This window comes from Impatiens glandulifera, chromosome 8 (assembly GCF_907164915.1).
Source record: "Impatiens glandulifera chromosome 8, dImpGla2.1, whole genome shotgun sequence".
Classification (NCBI taxonomy): Eukaryota; Viridiplantae; Streptophyta; class Magnoliopsida; order Ericales; family Balsaminaceae; genus Impatiens; species Impatiens glandulifera.
Window position 1 is genome coordinate 45,205,715 of NC_061869.1, and position 23,939 is coordinate 45,229,653.

General features: G+C 35.9%; 1 pseudogene; it reads right to left on the reverse strand.

Moving 5' to 3' along the window:
* Window positions 1–1,139: 1,139 nt before the first annotated feature.
* LOC124913382 lies at window positions 1,140–23,689 on the reverse strand (annotated as a pseudogene).
* Between the last annotated feature and the right edge of the window lie 250 nt (window positions 23,690–23,939).

Below are 23,939 nucleotides of genomic sequence, written 5' to 3' on the forward strand. Positions count from 1 at the left end.
AAGTTACAAAGTTTACTAAAAGTTCCCTATTTTAAAAAATATTTGTTTCATATTTTAGGCTAGATGATTTTGTATTTAAATATATTCATGGTTAAAGATGAAAACATTTAAATGGATATAAAATATTATATTGTTAAACCAACTTAATTCAACCCAAAAAATACTTCATCATTTATATATAAAATTTTAATATAACAAAAGTTGATATATTACCATACATATGTATTATAGTTAATTTATATTTTTTTTGTTTTGCTTATAACTAGAAAGTTGATTTGAAAGTAAATTCATATTTAAATTTATTTAAAAAAAAAACAAACTGATCCAATCTAATTTGTGATTGTGCATGAATCTCTATTTTCAATTGTTTTAATCCCTGGGAGACATGATTTCCACTGCATTCCAATCAAAGTTTCTAACTTTTCAAAAATGAATATCATAACTTTGTTTATATTTTGTTGCAAAATATTTGGTTGCTTTTGCAACAGTAATTAGAAATATAAATTAATAAAAAAAATCACAATTTCTCTTTAAATGAAAAAGTATTGAAAAAAGAAAGTTATATAAGAATATGCATTAATATTTATAGAGGATTGATAAACTCAACGAAAGGGCAACCCAAATAAGACCACGAATTCGATGTTGCCCTCATGTCCCGAAACACATATTTTGGGTCCCGAAAACGCTCATTTTGGGTCTCAAAACGATAATTTCGGAACCATATTTATTTTTGTCCCCAAATGACCGTTTCAAGATATTTTTAATTTTCTTTCTTCTATCCACGTGTATTTTGGGATATTTTTAATTTTCTCTCTCATATCTACCTGCATTTCAGGACATTTTTTCTCTGATATTTTCGTTGAATTTATTTTTCATATTTATATAACTATTTTTTCACACAACACAACTATTTTTCTCTCTCAAAATCATTCAAACAAGAATAAGAATGTGGTTTGAATTAAAGCACAAAAAAAAAAAAACCATCCGAAAAGGTTAAAAACATAGGAAGTAATTCTCAAGACTACTTAGAATACTTCAAGAATGAGTAACTCCATTCAAATCTTCAAACTAAAAGCCTTTGTCTTCTTCTTCTTCTCATTATCTTGTTATTGAAACACTGTACCCTTACTCTCTTTCACTCAATGCACAGTTAAAGCCTTCTTAGCCTACAAAGATAATGAATACATTTTAATTGCCAGTTCGATATAAACCTTATTAGTCATAAAAAAGGAATACCCTCAATAATATTTTTAGATATGGATAACACAATTATTCTAAACTCACATATGATAAATAACTCATCATAACTTGAAGTGCTGAACTAATGACTTCGGCCATGAGTATGGAAAGACTAGCTATTTGTTTCATTTAAATATATCATTTTCTTTTCTAGACTTCACATTTGGAAATGAAAAAATAATACTACACATTCAGAAATTTGTTTGTGATTTATCTGTCAGATCCAGATCCATATCTAGATTATAATAAAAAAAGAACTATCATATAATTTCAGTTCAATTATCTCATCATCAAAACTTGTAGATTGTAAATATAAATATCAGTGTTAAGGTCATGATGACCGGACCAGATTTTGACTGAGGCCCGGGACAAAATCTAAACCTAAACCCTAATAGTGTTGTGAATAATTTTGATAAGAACCTCATTCTCCCAATCTGTATGCAGATTGATAGCCACCAGAGCCACTACTTGCACCAAAAGTCCACATATCATTCCCATCCAAAGTCCCTAATCTGTATGCCCCAAGATTAATGATCACGCACAGTTTTTGCCATCCACATCCTCTTGCAGCACCTGCAAATAAGAAGATTATGGGTCGAGCCCTTATAACCATCCAAGAAATTGGATAAAGCAAGTAAAGGTATCATCTTGGCAACACAAGTTATCACTTGTTCTCGATTGCTATAAATCCTCCCCAAAACATGTCTAATTGCGATAGTTGTCATCACCACTATGACACCCTGAGTAATAGCTTTCACCACCACAACAACAAGAGCAAGACACGCCCTTGGTGCAGAACCTGCACCCAATTCATTTGATACTCCAATGCTGCATTTGCAAAAACACTATTTAGAGAATGCTGAAGATTTATAATTTGCTAGTTTATTGTTAATGTATTTTGATATATATTTTATAGGCATGAACTTTTCCAAAAGGCAGTATATTTTTGCATAAACACGTAAAAAGCAACTATAGCAACTATTTTAACTAGAGCAAACCAATGTGATATTAATTTTAATTAATTGTTTTTGAAAGGATAAACCCATATCATTAATTCACGTATTTGAGTGCAAAACATACTGTGAAAAAACCCATCAAAACAATTTGTTACAAGATATGACATGATTATAAGTTTCAAAGAAAAAATCTCAAGAGAAAATGAAAATAAGAAACACTCAAAAGTTGGGGAAATGATGTTCCCTCGTGCCCTCAAAAAGCGAAAGAGCCCATATCAATGCCGAAGTTGATACGTTTTTTTCTTTTGTACATGATCCGGGCGTGAAGACGTTGTAGGCTTCTCTTTCTTCTCCAGACTTTTTGGTTCTATAATTTCCATTTGTTAAAATACATATTAGTCAAACATCATCCTTAATTAAAGGGTTTGGATGTTAGGGGATGGTTGTTAAGTTTTTTCATTAAAACAACTTGCAAAAGAAACATTCTAACCACTGAGCTACACTTAATTGTCTTTATCAAAACAGATTAGTAACAAAAATAAAAATATTTGTGTATTTTGCACTAATTAAAGTAGCTGAAGGGATCATGCATATATAGTTGTCCCTTTTGAGAAAGATCCTATATCTATCCAATTATTTTTGTGAACACAGAATAATTATTGAGATATATGTACATATATGAAGTCTCAAGTTGAGGATTTTGATCTCACCTTATTGCACCACCAAGGCCAACGGATATCATGTACACCATCCAACATGTATAGAGGCTGTGACCAAATAAATGATGAGAAGCCAATTCCAATTAGACTTAGATAACTTGAAATGATTGATGAAATATGTACCTTATGGACAAAACAGAAGTCTCAAGTTGAGGATTCGGGAGAAGGCCAGACAAAAGAACAATCATTTCATATGACCAATACTCCAAACTGTAGACATGTAGCCAAATTATGTCTTGTGTAAACATTAATTTAACTAATGAAACAAACAAAAGAAAAAGAAAGCATCTTCTTCTACTCACCATATCATGAATGCAGAAGTAATGGCAACAATCCCATGAAAAGCTTGGCTGGAGAATCCTGTCCATTTCTCCGAGCAGTGAGGGGAGATCCTTGTTACATAGAGGACCAACAGAAGAGCATTCACCCAGTTCGAGACCACATTCGCCATGGCAGCTCCTCTGTGTTGAGGTGTTCCTTGCCATCACGGGTGGGTTTTTTTAAATTCCGGGTAAACGGGTCAGAGTTTTCTGTTATGAAAACGGGTTAGAGTATAAATACTTTTTTGGGTATTTTCTCATAAAATACAATAAGGTTGAGAGAGAGTGAATTACAGATCTAGGGTTTTCTAGTTTCCTTCTTCTTCTTGTTCTTTGGTTGATCCAGAGAGAAAGATTGGGAGAGCTTTTGATTGTGGAGTAGTCCAATCATTTCTAGTGTAATCACTTCTTTCATTTGAGAGCAGAACATGTAAGTTTATACTATTGACATTTCTTTGATTTAGTGAAACTTATTCCTCCCGTGGACGTATGTCGATTTTGACCGAACCACGTATATTGTATTGTCGTTTATTGCTTTGTGCTATTTCAGTCTTCGTAATCTGTTTGTCGTCATAGACGATTTGGAAACTGATTTGTTACAGGTTTGATTTCGAAGAAGATCCATAATTTTGCTGTTGCAAAACCCAACAGTGGTATCAGAGCAGTATTGATTGGTTATCTGTTTTAACTTTGGAGCAGAGTGCTCTGCTGGTTATTTGGCAAAATTCATAGAAGAGATCAAGTGGTTTCTTTGCTGGTGTTTTTTGTCAATTGTTGAGGCAGTAATAATGGGGAAATCTAGACCTGATATGGTGAGTCTGAATGGTACAAACTACAGGCAATGAAAACTGATGATTAGTGATATGTTAGTTTCAAATGATTTGAATGAAGCAACTGAAAATGAGGGTGTTAGACCTGAGACTACAAAAGAGGCTGATTGGAAAAAGATAGATAGAAAGGCCTGCAAATTTATTCGTTCCTGAGTTGGTGTAAATGTTGTGCACCATGTTGAGAATGAGACTACGGCGTATGGTGTATGGAGCAAACTTGAAGCTCTCTATGCTGGGAGGTCAGCAGGGAATAAAGCAACATTGGTACGAAGGCTGGTAAATCTGAAGTATATTGATAATAAATCAATTGCTGAGCACTTGAATGAATTTCAAAATATTTTGAATTAGTTAAGTAATATGAATATAAACTTTGATGATGAGGTGCAAGCACTTTTAGTCCTTGGATCTTTGCCTGCAAGTTGGGAGACACTTATTATCACTCTCAGCAACTCAGCACCAAATGGTAAAGTCAACATGGCATTTGTCACCAATTCCTTACTTGATGGGGAGAATCGAAAGGGGGATAAACCCTCTAAGTCTGATATGTTGGTGGCTGATAGAGGAAGATCAAAAAATAATAGAAGTGGTTCGAGCAGGGGAAAGTCTAGAAGCAAGTCAAGAGCTCCAAAGAAGGATGGTGCTTGCCATTACTGTGGCAAAATGGGTCACTAGAAAAACGAGTGCTGAAAATTTAAAAATGATAAAGCAAAGGGTACAGTGAAACCCAGAGAAAAGAAAGAACAGAGTGCAGATACATCTGCTTATACTTCAGATGGTGAACTGACATATGCTTCTAACTGTCTAGACTTCTGTCTTAGCACATCTTCAAATGAAACAACATGGATTGTTGACACAGGTGCCTCATTCCATATTAGTCCACACAAAGGTTACTTCCAGTCCTACAAAGCTGGTGATTATGGTGAGGTTCGCATGGGTAACAGTGGTGTATCCAAGATAGTTGGTCTTGGTGATGTTAGAATCGAGACAAACATGGGTTGTTTCCTGACATTAAGAGATGTAAGACATGTTCCTGATTTGAGAATGAACTTGATTTCAGCAGGTAAGCTCGATGATGGAGGCTACCATAATGTTTTCAGTGGTGGAGCATGGAAGCTAAGCAAGGGTTCATTGGTTGTTGCACGAGGTAAGAAATGTTGTTCCTTATACAAGACAAATTTGAAAATTGTCTATGATGCAGCATATTCTGTTGTGATGGAGTCATTCTCTGAGTTGTGGCACAAGAGACTAGGTCACATTAGTGAAAAGGGGCCGAATGTTTTGATCAAGAGGAATGAGCTGTTGAATCTATAGGATGCTCATCTTGAAAATTGTGAGCATTGCTTGAAGGGTAAGCAGAACAGAGTCTCCTTCAGTAAGTCAAAAGTGGAACTAAAAAAGAATGTCCTTGAACTGGTCCATACAGATGTTTGTGGTCCTATGAAGATTAAATCCATAGGTGGTGCTTCCTATTTTGTAACCTTCATAGACAATGCATCTAGGAAAGTTTGGGCCTATGCTATAAAGTCCAAGGATGAGGTTGCAGCAAAGTTTGAGGTCTTTCACAAGCTGGTTGAAAGAGAAACAAGAAGAAAACTGTTGAGGGTGCGATCAGATAACAGGGGAGAGTACACAGGCTCATTTGATGATTATTGCAAAGAGTAGGGTATTCGACATGAACAAACTGTGCCCAAAACTCCACAACAAAATGGTGTGGCAGAGAGGATGAACAGAACAATGTTAGAATGGATGAGGAGTATGCTCTCCCATGCCAGGTTGGCTAAGCATTTCTGGGCTGAAGCCATGAGCACTGCAGTGTATGTGATCAACCGTTCTCCCTCCAAGCCATTTAATAATAAGTGTACAGAAAGCGTTTGGTCAGGTAAAGATGTTAATTATGACTATTTACGTGTTTTTGGTTGTAGAGCTTTTGTGCATGTTCCAAAAGATGAGAGATCTAAGCTAGATGAAAAAACCAGACAATGCATATTTTTGGGTATGGTGATGAAAAGTGGGGATACAAGTGTTATAACCCAGTTGATAAGAAGGTTTTGAGAAGCCGAGATGTGGTATTTCTTAAGATTAGACTATTGAGAATTTTGAAGATGGTGAAAAGTTTGATGCATACATACGTGACATTTCTGGTCTTGAGTTGTCACATGATGTTGAGGAGACAAGGCCACATGTAGCTTCAGACTCAGATAGTGATGATGATGTTCCTCAGGGTCAAGCTATAGGCCATGGAAATGATACAACAACTGATCTTGGTGATAATATTGAGGTTGATTTTGAAGTTCAACAAGAAGATAAAAATCAACAGAATCAACAAATAGAGGTACTTAGGAGGTATACTAGGGAGAAAATATCAAGTTCTAAGTACCCTGCTATAGAGTATGTCCTTCTAACTAATTGTGGGGAGCCTATATGCTATAAGGAGGCTCTTGAGGATGCTCATGAGGAAGAATGGATTGCTGCCATGGATGAAGAGATGAAGTCATTGCTGAAAAATGGCACATATGAACTGATTCAAAGACCAAAGAACAGAAAAGTATTACAAAATAAATGGGTATACAAGATCAAGCAAGAAGGTGATGATAGCAAGACAAGATACAAGGCTAGGCTGGTTGTCAAAGGTTTTGGTCAGAGACATGGAATCGATTATGATGAGATTTTCTCACCGGTAGTGAAGATGACTTCTATTCGGGTGGTGTTAAGTCTAGATGCTTGTATGGATCTTGAGGTTGAAAAGATTGATGTCAAGACTGTATTTCTCTATGGTGATTTGGATGAAGATGTTTATATGGAGCAACCTAAAGGTTATAATACGAAAGGTGAGGAAAACAAGGTGTGCAAACTTGTCAAAAGTCTGTACGGTTTGAAGCAAGCACCAAAGCAGTGGTATCTTAAGTTTGAGTCGTTGATGACCATCCATGGGTGAATTAAGACGTCTACAGATCACTGTGTCTTTGTGCAAAAGTTTGCTTCTAATGATTTTATTATACTTCTCTTATATGTTGATGACATGCTGATTGTTGGGAGAGACAAACTCAAGATTCCCAAGTTGAAAAAGGATTTGGCTAAGTATTTTGAGATGAAAGACTTGGGTCAAGCAAGACAAATTCTTGGAATGCAGGTCATTCGTGATCGGGTGAAGAAAAGGCTATGGTTGTCTCAAGAGAGATATAGATAAGATTCTAAAATGATTCTGTATGGACAAGGCAAAGCCAGTTGCTTGTCCATTGGCTACACACTTGAAAATAAACAAGACAATATCTCCCAAGGATGAAGAGGAAAGACAAGAAATGTGCAGTGTTCCATATGCTTCAACAATAGGCAGTCTGATGTATGCAATGGTCTGTACAAGCCCGGATATAGCTCATGCGGTTCGAGTACTTAGTCGTTTCCTTTCAAATCCCGGTAAGACACACTGGGAAGCGGTTAAGTGACTAATGAGATATCTTCGAGGGACCTCCAAATACGCTTTGTGTTATGGTACTGGAAAGCCACATGTTGAAGGGTTTTCTGATTCAGATATGAGTGGTGATATTGACACTATGAGATCAACTTGAGGGTATTTGTTTACCTTTGGAGGAGGAGCTGTATCATGGCAGTCTCGTCTACAGAAATGTGTTGCTTTGTCTACTACAGAAGCTGAATATATTTCCATTACTGAATGTTGTAAGGAAATGAGATGGATGAAAGAATTGTTGAAAGAAATAAGCATTGCACAAGACAAGTTTGTGGTGTTTAGTGACTCACAAAGTGTTATACATGTGAGCAAGAATCCAAGTTTCCATTCACATTCAAAACACATCCAAAGAAGGTACCATTGGATCCGTGAAGTGCTCGAGAAGAAGGAGTTATACTTGGAGAAAGTGCATACAAATGAGAACATGTCAGATATGATGATAAAGGGCTTGCCAAGAGGCAAGCATGAGATATGTTGTACCAAAGCCGGAATGGTTCTGGCAGAAGCTTCACGATGATGAATGTTTATAGTAACATTCTCCTATGGCTCGGAAGGGGGAGAACTGTTGAGGTGTTCCTTGCCATTGCGGGCGGGTTTTTTAAATTCCGGGTAAACGGGTCAGGGTTTTCTGTTATGAAAACGGGTTAGAGCATAAATACTTTCTTTTGGGTATTTTCTCATAAAATACAGTAAGGTTGAGAAAGAGTGAATTACAGATCTGGGATTTTCTAGTTTCCTTCTTCTTCTTGTTCTTTGGCTGATCTAGAGAGAAAGATTGGGGGAGCTTTTGATTGTGGAGTAGTCCAATCATTCCTAGTGTAATCATTTCTTTCATTTGAGAGCAGGGCATGTAAGTTTCTACTATTGACATTTCTTTGATTTAGTGAAACTTATCCCTCCCGTGGACGTATGTCGATTTTGACCGAACCACGTATATTGTGTTGTCGTTTATTGCTTTATGCTATTTCAGTCTTCGTAATCTGTTTGTCGTCATAAACGATTTGGAAACTGATTTGTTACAGGTTTAATTTTGAAGAAGATCCATAGTTTTGTTGTTGCAAAACCCAACACTCTAGTCTCCAAACCTATCTCAAAAACTAGAACCCAACACACCACAATGTGAAACAAAGCCGTGATTGCAGAGCAGACCATGAGAAGAATCACAATGTTCTGCGATTGCAAGAACCTGTTAATTTTATAATAATAAATTCATTTGAATAATGTTAGAGGCGCAAACACTCATGTCCTTAAGGTCATGGATTCGAGTCTTCGAAGCCGGACCATTTTACAAACATAAAATAAATTCATTCCATTAGAAAAAAAAAATTTTAATTTCTGTTTTTTTTCTGTAGTTTTTAAAGTTCTTCAAAATATTAATTATGTATGAAGGGCTGAGAGACTAAGCCAATTAAACCATATTCTTATGGGACTTAGTCTTTTATATAGAAAACAACTCCCCTTAACATACATCAATTTTTTTTCTCAATTAAATAGGCCCAACTAACTAAATGTCAAGACTTAAGTTTGTTAAGTTAGTTAGGATAAGTTGTTTATATATAGATAAGTAATTCACACTAGATAGTTAGAGATTTTATATATGTGTGAGTGATATATATAAAGAATAAGGGTGTAACTGAAACATTAGATTGTGATAGTGGAATCGAGTTCCTAACAGAGCTCGACGGAGACATAGACCATTTTTGGTCGAACTCCGATATCAAATCTTGTGTTGTTTAATCTTTATGGTTTATTGCTGCTATATTTCTCAGTTCTTTGATTGATTAGGAAGGAAATTCCCTACAGTGGTGTCAGAGCTCGGTTTGGGCAAGATTAAAATCAATCTTAAAAAATTTTAAAAATCTTGGAAAAGTCTTTAATACTGGCTAGTGATACGAATAAGGAAGAGTCCGGCTCAAACGCAGGTAGAGACAAAGTTGACAAGGTTCAACAATATACAAGAAAGAGAACAACACAGGAAATACGCACCTTGGGAATTCTAGTGGCGGCCAATCTCAAGCATGAAGACTGACAATGACAAGTTCGATGGCAATGGAGATTTTCGCATTTGGCAGCGGAAAATCAGGGCTGTCTTTGCACAACAGTATCTTTTACGAACTCTAGAAGAACCAGTCTCGTGACCACTAGAGATGAGTAAAGATCGAGATGACAAAGACAGCGATTGACACAATCATTTTTCATCTCTCAGATTCTATGATCCGGTTGATAGACAATGAGAAGACTCTGATATCGATGTGGAGGCGCTTAGACGAGCTGTTCCAATCCAAATCTCTGATCAACAAGATTTACATGAAGGAGAAGCTGTTCAGTTATAAGATGATGCCAGGATAGACTCTTACTCAGAATCTTGATTAGTTCTTAAAACAAAATATCGAGTTGGCAAACTCAGGAGAGAACAGAGCAATGATCAATGAAAACCAGGCAATAATCATCATCAACTCTCTTCCCAAATCCTACAAGGAAGTCTGTAATGCGATCAAGTATGGACGAATAAGTATCACTCTTGAAGAGGTGGTTTCAGAATTGAAGTCGAGAGAGTTGGAATTAAGGACAAACAAGAAAGCGAGCTCGAATGGTGAAAATTACATGGCCAAAGGGAAAAACAATTACAAAGGGCAACCTCGCACCAACAACAACTCGAAAGAGAATAAAAGTAAAACATCACAATCAGAATCCACGAAAACAAGAAAGTGCTATCATTGTGGTAAGGTTGGTCATCTTTGAAACCACTATTATATTTTGCTGAGAGATAACAAGAAAAAGCAAGTGGAGACTAAAGAATTTGTGAATTATGGTGATGGTTATGATAGTGGAGAGGTCTTAATGGCGTCAATAGAAGATGTTAAGAGAGACTGGGTTCTTGATTCTGGTTGCACTTTTCACATGACATACATAAAAGAATGGATTTCTAAATTTTAGAATCTGAGTGGTTGCAGGGTGTTAATGTGAAATAACAATGGATGTCAAATGGAAGGAATTGGAGATGTCAGCATAAAAATATTCGATGGTGTTGTGAGGGTTCTGAAATAAGTCAGGTTCGTGCCTCAGTTGTCACGAAACCTCATCTCTCTTAGGGTTCTTGATGACTTGGGATACACAAATCAAATAGTGTATGGGAAGATGAAGATCATGAATGAAAAAAGGTTAGTGATGCAAGGCATCAAGCAAGATGGTTTGTATCAACTGAGTGGTGAGACTATGCACTGGTAGTTTCAGATAAAGACAAGAAGGCCACGATGTGGCATCGGAGGCTCGGTCACATCAGTGAAAAAGTTTTGCGGATTCAGTGACAAGAATAAATTAGGCTCAGATAGAGTAAAAGGTCTAAACTTTTGCAAGCATTGCGGGTTAGGGGAGCAACATCGACATAAATTTAAGACCGAGATTCACAAGTCCAAGGACATGTTAGAGTATGTCCATTCAGACCTATGGGGTCCTGAGAAAACATCTACGCATGGAGGTAACTCATACTTATTGTCAATTGTAGATGATTATTCTCATAAATTTTGAGTTTATCTCTTAAAACACAAAAGTGATGCATTTGAAAAGTTCAAAGCATGGAAAACTTTGGTTGAAATCTGATAGATAGAAAGTTAAAGACCTTGAGAACATATAATGGGTTAGAGTTTTGTAACAAAGTGTTTGATAGTCACTGTTGTGAGCTAGGGGTTCAAAGGCATAGAACAGTTCGATCCACAACCTAGCAAAACGGAGTTGCTGAGCTTTTCATGAATCGAACTTTGATGGATAAGTCTCGGTGCATGCTTTTCAGGGCAGGTTTGTCCAAGTCCTTCTAGGGTGAAGCGGTAATGACAATAGAATATTTGGTGAATCGATGTCCATCAACAACAATTGAGTTCAAAACTTATGAAAAAATGTGGACTGGTAATGTTATTCCCAAGCTCATCCTTTTCTGTTATGAAAGGCTAGTAGGGTCAAGGGTGCATTGCTGAAATGTTCACCCTTATATACTCACTTATAAGTCATCTTTAGGAATAGACTTGTTATTATAATTAGGGGCTGAGATTTAAAATGTTGTGTCAATTATTCCACAATATGTAGAAGAAAATTAGGATAAGTATTATCCTAATTTAATTCCCTCTTTAGTCACTAATTAAATGTCACGCCCCGAACCGAGTCGTGACGGCGTGACCAGCCGCCGCATGTCATCTCCTTGAAATACACTTAAATATAACATGCAAAGCTAACATAATTCTTACTAACTTTCTTAATCAAAATACTACCCTTCTTTCATTAACCAAAAATTCTTTTAGCTACAATATGTTCTTGCCACCTCATCAAAAGTCCAAAAATACAAGGTGACAATTCTACCATCTTAAGGTTTACAAAATACATCGTTCTAATTCTCCCTTAATACACTACTCTAAGGAGAGGACTAACTTTTTTTACCAAAAGTAGATCGATATCCAAGTCTTCATTGTCCAGCAGCTTCTATTACTTGATTTGGATCATTCTCTGAAGAGGGGACCCATTAAAATGGGTGAGCTAAACTTGCCTAGTAAGAAAATCATTATCTCATTACAGTTGGATCAATAGACATTTAATATAAGTATATAAAGATCAAACCTGTATTAAAAATATAATACGTACTGTTAATAACCAATATACATTTTCTATATAACTCTGGGATAGTGATAATGACTATATTATTGTGATAACTCATTACCATCAACTAGGACTTTAATGTCATGTGTTGACTCATTAACCATCAATGAGGATTTGGGGGTCCTGCATTGACTCATTAGCCATCAATCAGGATTTGGGGGTCCTGCATTGACTTATTAACCATCAATCGGACGTGACTGTCACGCGTTGACTCATTACCGGTATAAGAACTCGAGGCATTAATAACCATTATCAACTAAATAAGTACAGAATCCTATCCAGAGTAATAAAATCATTCTTGTATTATTCACATAATCAAATCCATACATATGTATCATTCTTTCACAAAGCATTTAGCATAAGCTTATCAAAAATACTTTATCAACTAGTTTCGCAAATCAATTTATAAATCACATTATCAAGTCATTTCTGTCAAAGGTTTTATCAAATCCTTTTATAAAAACATCTCCATGTCAACTTGATCCATAAGTTTAGAAACACATTTTAATAAAATTATTTTATCAACATAATCACATTTTAGTAAAATAAACTGTAAGAAGGTATGATTTCTTACCTAACCCCCCAATATCTAGTTATTTCCACTCTTAAGCTCTACCAAATATCCTTTGCTATTTTCAAATGGGCCTTTGACACTTTCTTCCTTCAATTATCAAATTAAACTCAAATTAGCCTTTATATTTCCACTTACTAATAATCCATATAATTTATTTCCTTTGATAGGATTGGCGGCACCAATAGAGAAGGGGGTCTGGCTATTGATGACGACTTCGGATAAACGGTTTAATAGTAATCCTGTTAGGGATTAATATCTCTTTCTATTCTTCGCAAATCCTTCGAACTCTTGAAACAGATTCAAGTGCGGAAATGTTCGTTGGATTTGAAGCTTTGAACCAATGAAAGATGAATGACAGAAAGTAAAGAATACAAGAAGTTGTTTATGGATGTTCGGAGCAAACTCTCCTACGTCACCCCTTCTTCCAACCACCGGAAGGATTCACTATAATTCTTTGATTCAAATACAGTTCACTAATCTAGCTAACTCTCTGTTGAACAAAACAAACTTTGTTCAACTTACAACACTGAAGTTTTCTTACAGAAAAGACAGTATGTAATATAATGTATTCACATCTAGATGATAAGTGAGATGTTTGATTTCAGAAACTTTCTTGAATGAAAAATGAAGCAGCTCTCTCTTTCTTGTATTTTTTAGCTAGCAATTTGTCCGTTGTCTTAGGAAACAATTTATTTTTGAAAAGCTTCAACGGTCAAATCCTTCTTTTGGGCACATGTCATCTTTCCGTTGGATGTACTATCCATGAGATACTGGGTAGTACAATAGAAAAAGATTCTTGAGATCTTGGTAGTACAATGCAGTACATGCAATTTGAATTATGGCATACGTGACGGTTATTCATTTGTTGAGCTTTGCTGTCAGCTTCCTAGAAGACTCTGCTACCAGCTATCTAGAAGAGCATCTGCCTTCAGATGCCCATCTGATCATCTTGGCCGTCCATCTGTTTAGACGCCCCCATCTAACAGTCTATTAGACGCCCCATCTAACAGTCTCTTAGATGCCTCATCTCGGCCGTTCATCTGATTAGACGCAATCTGCATTAGATGCCCCATCTAACATTAGACCCCCGCATCTAACCACACGTTAGACCCCCCACGTCTAACCACACTAGTTAGACTGCACGTCTAACACCGTGCGTTGACTTTTAGCTGTGTCTGCAAATTAACAAAAATCAAATTATTAATCATGCGTCTGGTGAGATTTAGACCTAGGTCGCCAACATGACAGACAAGTGTATTTACCACTACATCACATACTATGTTGATATTTAAAAATATATTTATATATTTGATATGACTAACAATTATTGAACTTAGTTTTATCCATTTATTATCAAAAACTATATCATCAATCATCAAATCAAAATTGTTAAGTTACTTTAAATCAATTAAAAATCTTAACCTAACAATTTCTCCCTTTTTGATTATTTAAACTAACTTATCAAAACCAGTTTTAACATTAAAAATCTTAACCCAACAATTTCTCCCTTTTTGATTATTTAATCTAAATTATCAAAACTATTTTAAACATTAAAAATCTTAACCCAACAATTTCTCCCTTTTTGATTATTTAAGCTAAATTATCAAAACTAGTTTAAACATTAAAAATCTTAACCCAACAATTTCTCCATTTTTGATTATTTAAGCTAAATTATGAAAACTAGTTGAGTTAATGATTTAAACATAATCTAGACATTATCATAATCTAACAATCCTAAAATTATTTCCAAGGTAAGAAAACTTAGACTCGAGAAGTGGCTTTATGGAGATGTCAGCCACTTCAGGTTGTTGTTTGTCATATGCTATGTTTGAGCAGCCGGCTGTCCAGATGTCGTCTTGCTCTTCCAAGCTGCTTTCCTGTTTTACCTGCATTTAAAAACAATAAATTTGGTTCCCAATTTTCTTTGGGTCCATGGCTTATTAGTCCCTTGGGAATCCATAATTTGATTATTTTTATAGATTTCCCATGTTGCGTTGTGATCGGTGCGTATGATTTAGGCTTAACAGACGTCTTCCTGCTAATAGCTGAACTCTTAACCTTAGAGGATGGTTTTTGTCTAAAACTCCTTGACTTCCTGTCAGATTTTAATATGCCAGACTTGCTGCCTGCTTCCATCTTAAGTTTTATCCAGCCAACAGTTGGCGGAACATAAGTAATCTCATCCTTTAAGGTTATCTCATCACAACTTGGATTAGTTCCATTCTTAGTTAAACTCCCTTTGACAAAGTTTATAGACTTAAACTTGTTAGTTTTTGGGTTTAACTTTTCATAAGACTTGTCTGAGTCATTGCCATCAAATCCTAAACCGGATTTGCATCCGATAGGCCTCATCATACTTATTTGCTGTCTGACTGCATCTCCAGACTTCGTCCAGGAATCGACCACATATGTCAAACGTTGGCTTTTAGAAAACATAGTTTGAACATTTTCCTTGAGCTTTTCATTCTAAGATGGAGCTCAACCATTTTGTTTTTAAAAACTTCAGAATCATTATTTTGAGATGAAGAAGAACTGTCAGATTTGTTTTTCAATTTTAGTTCATCAAAAGAGTCTGACAATTTCTTGTACTCAATGACCATGTCATTGAGTGTAGTAATTAACGCATCTCTTGAGAATTTTTTAGAGGAGAAATCAAATACCTCAGAGTCAACTTCTTCTTTTGCCATGAAGCAAGTAACCTCTTCATCATCACTAACGTTGGATGATGAATCATCTGAGTCGCTGTCGGCCCACTTGGCTTTGTTTTCATCCGCCATGAGAGTCTTCAGCTCTTTCTTGTTCTTTTTCTCATCTTTCTTTTTCTCATCACGCTTCGGCTTGCTGTTTCCTTCCTTGAAGTGTCTCTTCTTCATGAATTTGCAGACTTTCTTCACGAAAAGAGCCATGGCATCGCTGCTAATCTGCATAGCAACAACCTTCACAACAGTGGTAGTAGATGGCTCCTCAGCCGTCACCAATGCCTTTGTTATGATGGTGGATATGGGGTGCTCCTCTTCATTTCTATAGTTCAACTCGAACTCATAAGCCTTCAGATCGGATAACAAATCATAGAGCTCCATCTTGTTGAGGTCTTTAGATTCCCTCATCGCCATCGTCTTGATATCATACTCTCTAGGAAGAGCACGCATGACCTTGATCACAACCTCTCTATTGCTGTAAGTCTTGCCCAAAGTGGATAGAGAAGTGATAACATTACTGAATCTTTCATCGAACGCAGTCAACGTCTCTCTAGGACGCATTTTGAAGTTATTGAACTGTTGTGTGGAAACCATGAGTCTGTTTTCTTTGGTTTACTCGTTTCCCTCACACAGTTTAGTCAGCTTCTCCCAAATATCTTTGGCAGTGGGACATTTGATGATCTTGCGTACCATGTTGTCATTCAATGTCTTGTAGAGGATGTCTTTTGCTATGTTGTCGAGGTTGTTCTTTCTTTTATCTTCACCGGTCCACTCAGATCTAGCCTTCTCAATCTTTATCGGACCGTCGGTGATGACAAACCACATGTCATCATCTATGGCAGCTAGATGAGCTTGCACTCTCGCCTTCCACACAACGTAGTTTTCCTCTAAGAACATAGGAACATTGTTGATGACAGCCATATACATGATTCAAATTCCTTAGAAGCTTGAGAATAGAAAACGAGGCTTTGATACCAACTGATAGTATTGGCGGCACTAATAGAGATGGGAGTCTGGCTATTGATGATGACTTTGGATAAACGGTTTGATAGAAATTATGTTAGAGATTAATATCTCTTTCTATTCTTCGCAAATCCTTCGAACTCTTGAAACAGATTCAAGTGCAGAAATATTCATTGGATTTGAAGCTTTGAACCAATGAAAGATGAGTGGTAGAAAGTAAAGAACACAAGAAGTTGTTTATGGATGTTCGGAGCAAACTCTCCTACGTCACCCATTCTTCCAACCACCGGAAGGATTCACTATACTTCTTTGAATCAAATACAATTCACTAATCTAGCTAACTCTCTGTTGAACAAAACAACCTTTGTTCAACTTACAGCACTGAAGTTTTCTCATAGAAAAGACAGTATGTAATACAATGTATTCACAGCTAGATGATAAGTGAGATGTTTCATTTCAGAAACTTTCTTGAATGAAAAATGAAGCAGCTCTCTCTTTCTTGTATTTTCAGCCAGCAATTTGTCCGTTGTCTTTGGCAGCAATTTATTCTTGAAAAGCTTCAACGGTCAAATCCTTCTTTTGGACACATGTCATCTTTCCGTTGGATGTACTATCCATGAGGTACTAGGTAGTACAACAGAAAAATATTCTTGAGATCGTGGTAGTACAATTCAATACAGGCAATTTGAATTATGGCATATGTGGCGGTTATTCATTTGTTGAGCTCTACTGTCAACTGGCTCGAAGACTCTGCTGCCGGCTACTAGCTGTCTGGAAGAGCATCTGCCATCAGATGCCCATCTGATCATCTTGGTCGTCCATCTGTTTAGACGCCCCTATCTAACAGTCTATTAGATGCCTCATCTCAGTCGTTCATCTGATTAGACGCAATCTGCATTAGATGCCCCATCTAACATTAGACCCACACGTCTAACCACATGTTAGACCCCCACGTCTAACCCCACTAGTTAGACTGCACGTCTAACACCGTGCGTTGACTTTGCTCGCGCGCGTTGATTTTAGTTGTGCCTACAAATTAACAAAAATCCAATTATTAATTATGTGTCTGGTGAGAATTAAACCCAGGTCACCAGCATGACAGGCAGATGTACTTATCACTACACCACATACTTTGTTGATATCTAAATATTTATTTTTATATTTCATATGACTAACAATTATTGAACTTAGTTTTATCCATTTATTATCAAAAAATATTTCATCAATCATCAAATCAAAATTTTTAAGTTACTTCAAATCAATAAAAAATCACCCAACAATTTCTCCCTTTTTGATTATTTAAACTAACTTATCAAAACCAGTTTAAACATTAAAAATCTTAACCCAACAATTTCTCCCTTTTTGATTATTTAAGCTAAATTATCAAAACTAGTTTAAAAATTAAAAATCTTAACCCAACATTCTTAAATCCAATAATCCTTTTCATTTTCTTCCAATAAACATTCAAATTTATACATAAACCCTAAATACCTTTTCTCATCTTCAAGTTTATCCAAAACCAAATAATCCATATTCCTTCATTCTCTGTTTTCTCTTCCTCCTTCCTAAACAATAAACAACCTTAAATCATTCAACCATATTAAACAAATCAACTTCATTATTTCTACCAGCAAACTCCATTTCATTTAAAACCATAATTCATCCATAACCTTATCAAATCCACCATTTACTTACCTTTAATTCAAATGAGTTATTGATGAAGGAATTAATTTATTGAAAGAGGTGATCTGTTGATGGAATGATGATCTGCTAATAAGATAAACTAATCAAATAAAAATGAAGTTGATGGAGACGACCTGCTGATCAAATGAAATTAATTGATAAAGAAGATGAACATAAATGAACCGTGGATCTGATGAAGAAGACGGACAGATGATTAGATGAAGAATGCTACTACTCGATGTTGAAGATGAAGAAACTGATGGAAGGATAAAGAAGGCATAGGGAAAGCTCTTTGCTTAATTTCCTGCATACCCATTTAACAACAAGAGAGGTGATGACGTGGCCTATCCTCATTGACTTCTTTAGATTCCTTATCTTATCCAAAAATCACATTACTTTATTTTTTTTATTATTATTTTAAATAACTTAACTTTACATTAAACCCACTTGCTTATCATTTAATTTGAACACTTAGCAGCTTAATAACATTCCATCCTAACCCATTACATGTTCTCCACTTGCCCCAGCTGCATGCTTCACACTTAGCATAGCAACCATTAGCTCACCTTACCCCCATTACCTTGATTCATTTGGAAATTCAGTTCTCTCTCTATTTAAGCAAGACTTAGGAGCTTTTCTTCAAAGCAAGAGCAAACCCTAGCAAAGATCATCTTCTTTTTTCAGTTTCGAAATTAAGGCAAGCCTTTTCTTAAATTCACTTTAAACTCCACCCATAGCTATGTATCTCAAGTACTTTCTGTATAATTTTTATATATGTTTGAAATACATGTTTCTATGGCAAAATATGGTTTTATTTACAAACTTGGTTTATAAACAATCTATTTTTCTCAAGTATGACAAGGGTCATCATGTTTTCCACAAATGATAGGGTTTCCATGATTTGTTAAGTATATACTTTTATAAAACATAAACCCTTATGATTTATGCATACATGGGCGCATATTATTGATGAATGAGTATTGACGGAAACAGAAGGAGACTAGCTGGCATGAGCTCTTGTAAGTTGATTCTAAATGTACTGGCTGATTATTTAAGGTACCAGAGTATTTAACATGAGCTCTATTTATTGCTGCCCAACTAAAAGACGATCCAAACAGGTTAAGGGCTTTTAGGAATGGACTCCTAATTGTGCCTTTCCAAATACAGCTCAAACGGATTCCTTGCCTTCAGGATCAACTCTGAATGGTGTAGGGTCAAACATGGCTCAAGATGTTACTGTACAGGCCCCATGAACTCATATTTTCTAAACATGCCAATGATTTTTTTTATGGACTGATCATCTCTTTTTAAATGATGAACATTTTATGCATATATCTTCCTTTTAAAAGCAAATCATTCCAGCAGGTTTTAAAATACTTAATTACTTGCTGAGTCATTAGACTCACTATGCTTATGTGTGGTGTAGGTACTCAACCTTAGCTTTTGTACACTTGAAGGAAATGAGGCTTGGAGAGGAGCAGGCTATTAGAGAGAGTGTGGGAGGAGGGACCGATACTGCTAGATTTACATGTCTTTTTGTATAAACACTTGACTTTTATTTTGGGTCCTTTCCTACTGTCTAATGATGCATGTATATAAGACTTATACAGAAACATGTTAGTATGATGGAGTATAGGTTATCTTGTTGTAGCTTCTTGTAGCTGTTTAATGCAGAATGTATATATAAAGTATATCTTTTAAACATGACAAGTTGTATATAGCTTTAGCTAGGAATCTCAATGTTAAATAGATATAAATGTTAGAGCAGTAGGTATATTATATGAGTAGGGACTTTTCAGGTGAGCCTCCAGATCTGTCTCATCTTAGACCATTTGGATGCACAACTTTTGCTCATAAAAAAGAAGGCAAGTTAGAGCCAAGAAGGGTGAAGTGTGTGTTCCTTGGTTATCCTCAAGGAGTGAAAGGTTATAGGTTGTGGTTGAGACAATATGGTGGTTTTAAAACCATAATCAGCAGAAACGTAATATTCAATGAAGAGAAGTTTGTGTGTCTCTCTCAAAATCAATCTACAACTAATCATGGTGACTCGGGTATAAGCGAGCAGGGGACAAATGCATATTTAATTTCATTAATGTTTCAGCAAGTTAGTGGTACTAGTCAAATAGAGAGTAATACAGGGGATTATGGTCAGGTGGAGCCATTGGTTTCAGATAAAGACGCTGAAATGGTTGCTGATAATCATGAGGAGTTTACTAGTACATATGTTGAACCTACGAGGAAGTTACAGCTCAATTGGAAGCTAGTTATCAACTCGCTAGGGACATGGAAAGGAGGCAGCCAAAACTCATCCAGAGGTATGGGTTCTCAGCTTATACCGATATGTTGACATATTCGTTTATGACAACAGTTAAGTTAGACAAAACTAAACCGGAAGATTTCAAAGAGGTTTTGAGTTCTAGTGATAGATCCAAGTGAATGGAAACTTTGAAGGAAGAAATGAATTCTCTTTATAAGAATTCAACTTGAGAGATTATTCTGAGGCCTATCAAGCAATATGTGATCAAGTGCAAGTGGATATATAAGATCAAGGAAGGTATTTCGATTTAAGAAGGGGTCAAGTACAAAGCAAAATTAGTTGTTAAGGAGTTCTCTCAAAAAGAAGGAGTGGACTATAATGAAATCTTCTCACCATTTGTCAAGTACAAAATCATTCGGATCATGCTCTCGCTGGTAACTTAGTTCGATCTTGAGTTAGAACAAATGGATGTTAAAACTGCGTTTCTTCATGGAAATCTAGAGGAAAACATTTTCATGGAGCAACCATAAAGGTTCAAAGTTCAGCAATAGAAAAACATGGTGTGTTTGCTTAGGAAGTCGTTGTATGGACTCAAACAATCACTAAGACAGTATTACTTAAGACTTGATGCATTTACTACTCAACAAGGCTTTATGAGGAGCATGTATGATACTTGCTTATACTTCATAGGGAAGAGCATACTTGAAGCTGATTATCTTTTGCTATATGTAGATGATATGCTAAGTTTCGAGTGTGAAAAAGTTGAAGACTATTCTAAGTTTCGAGTTCGATATGAAGGACTTAGGCAAAGTTGATAAGATATTTGGGATAAGGATTAGCAGAGACATGAAGAATGGTGTAATGACTCTCAGCTAGTAGGGCTATCTCGAGAAGGTGATTGACAAGTTCGAAATTCAAGGAGCCAAGCCAGCAAAGTTGACGATCAAAAATCAGTATCGGATGTCGTCTATGAACTCGGCAAAAACCAGGTCAAATGAGACTTACATGGAAAAGGTTCTATATTCAAGTGTAGTTGGGTTTGTGATGTACTCAATGGTCTGTACCGGGCGAGACTTAGCACATGCGATTAGTGTCTTGAGTAGGTTTACGGCGAGTTCAGGTCGTGAACATTGGCTCACAATGAAGTGGTTACTGAGATACATAGCCTCAACTACTAATGTGGGGATATGTTACAAGAAAAGAAGTGGTATAGAGGTTAGTGTAATTATTACGTGGACTCAAACTATGTAGGAGATAAAGACTCAAGGAAATCAACTTCAGCTTTCTAATTTTTGGTTATTGGTAACTGTATCAGTTGGAGCCGAATATATCGCAGTAACTGAAGCTGTAAAGGAAATAATGTGGATTCAGGGTCTGCTGCAAGAACAGAAGGTGTTCGAAGAACCTGCAACAGTGTTAACAAAAAGTCAAAGTGCACTACAATTGTGCAAGAATCCCGTGTTCCATGATAGAACAAAACACGTGGATATCAAGAACCATTTCATTCGAGAGAAAATAACACAAGTGGTGGTTTCAATCAGCTAAGTTAGAACAGAAAATAACCCAACTGATGTTGAAACCAAGGTACTACCTCTTAGTAAATTTAGACATTGTTTGGATTTGCTTAGAGTTCAAGAGATGTAGTGCAATAAAGGCTTCGAGCAATTAAGTGATGAACATATTCGATTTCACTAAAACAAGAGAACGACCCTTCAACCCAAGGTGGAGATAGTTGATATTGAGTTGAATGAGTCAGGCCCAATTAAATAGGTCCAATTAAATGAAGTGTCTAAGGCTTAAGTTTGTTAAGTTAGTTAGGACAAGTTAATTATATATAGATAAGTAATTCACACAAGATAGTTAGAGATTTTATATATGTGTGATTGATATATATAAAGAACAAGGGTGTAACTGAAACATTTGATTGTGATAGTGGAATCGAGTTCCTAATAGAGCTCGACGAAGACGTAGACATTTTTGGGTCGTACTCCGATATCAATCTTGTGCTGTTTTACTCTTTATGATTTCTTGCATTTACATTTCTCAGTTTTTTGATTGATTAGGAGAGAAATTCCCTACACTACTAATATATTGGTAATCATTTCATTTTTAAATCCAATAAGTTATTGTTGTGTAATGATTAAGATTAAGGAGTTGAGACATGAATTGTGTAGATTCGTGGTAAGAACATAACAGATTTAACCCAGAAAGAATTACGATAAATAATTCTTGTAATTTATAAAAGTTCCTGAAAGAAGAATAGGCCAACTTAGGTGTGAAAGAAAAGTAAGCATTTAATACAAGTTGGGTATCCAAAATGAGTTTATTCCTATCAAATACAAATAGTAGATTATACTTAGGACTTGTTTGATAACATTTAATCACTCCTCCTATCAAACAATTCCAATTATCAACTAAAATATTAATATATTTACTTTCTACAATATTTAAAATATTAACTACTAAAATATTTAAATAATTTGACTTGTATAATCCAAATAAAGTAAAGAACAATATTTAAAATATTAACTACTAAAATGTTTTGGTAATTTGACCTAGATAAATCACTTTCTTTGTAAAAGAGATTTCCTTTTTTGAAAAGTCTAAATACTTTTGACAAAAGACAAAAAAAAAACAGTTCTTGATATAAAAGTATTTTTGCATGCTAATGATTGACTTTAGCCATAAAACCTGTTGAGACATTAGGCAAACAGACTGGGAATCATGCATCGATTGAAAGACCCTGCCACGACTGAGATCTCGGGGCTTAGGCCAAAGAAGACGAGGATGGAGGTGGTGTAGAACCAAATGAGGGATGGAGGAATGCTGAGGACTAAAAGTTCTAGAATTCCTCTTTGGGTTTGGATTCCAACCATATGTACTTGATTTGCTCCATAGGCTTGTCCACAAAGAGTCTCCAAAGCACTTGACAACCTTAACTACATAAAAATTGAAATTTCTTAAACAAGGAAGATCATAACAATTGCATTTGATTAAATAAACATTTTTAACAGAATGTAATTAAGGAGATATATTATAAGAGATATTGGACGCACCAAGAAGCTGAAACCGGTGACAGAAGCGAAGGAAGTGGCGAGGGATGCGCCCGGAGAGAGGAAGCTGACCGAGGCGACCGACGAACATGACGGAGATGATCTGCAAGGAGTACTGAAGCAAACTGACTGCTATGAGAGGCCCAGCTAGTAATAGCTGCTGCTTTGCTTCAACAATGATCTCTTCTTTGTTGATCCTTTGATCCCCATGGTAATGGAGGATTGGTTCTTGGTTCGAAAGAATTAGAGGAGATTGGATGATATGATCTTGTCCTTCTCCTCTCATTCACTATAGTTTCGTCTGTTCTTCCCGTCCCTTTCCATAAGAGCCTTCAGCTCCTTTTCATTGTCATTTTTCTTCTCTTCACGCTTCGGATTCTGACATTCCGATTGGTAATGAACTAAAATGCCACAATTATAACACTTAACATTAATTTTGGATTTCTTATTATAATTAAAATTTAAAGAGCTTGAGTTAAAGTTTCTCTTCTTCATAAAGTCGCCAAACTTCTTCACGAAGAGAGACATAGCATCGC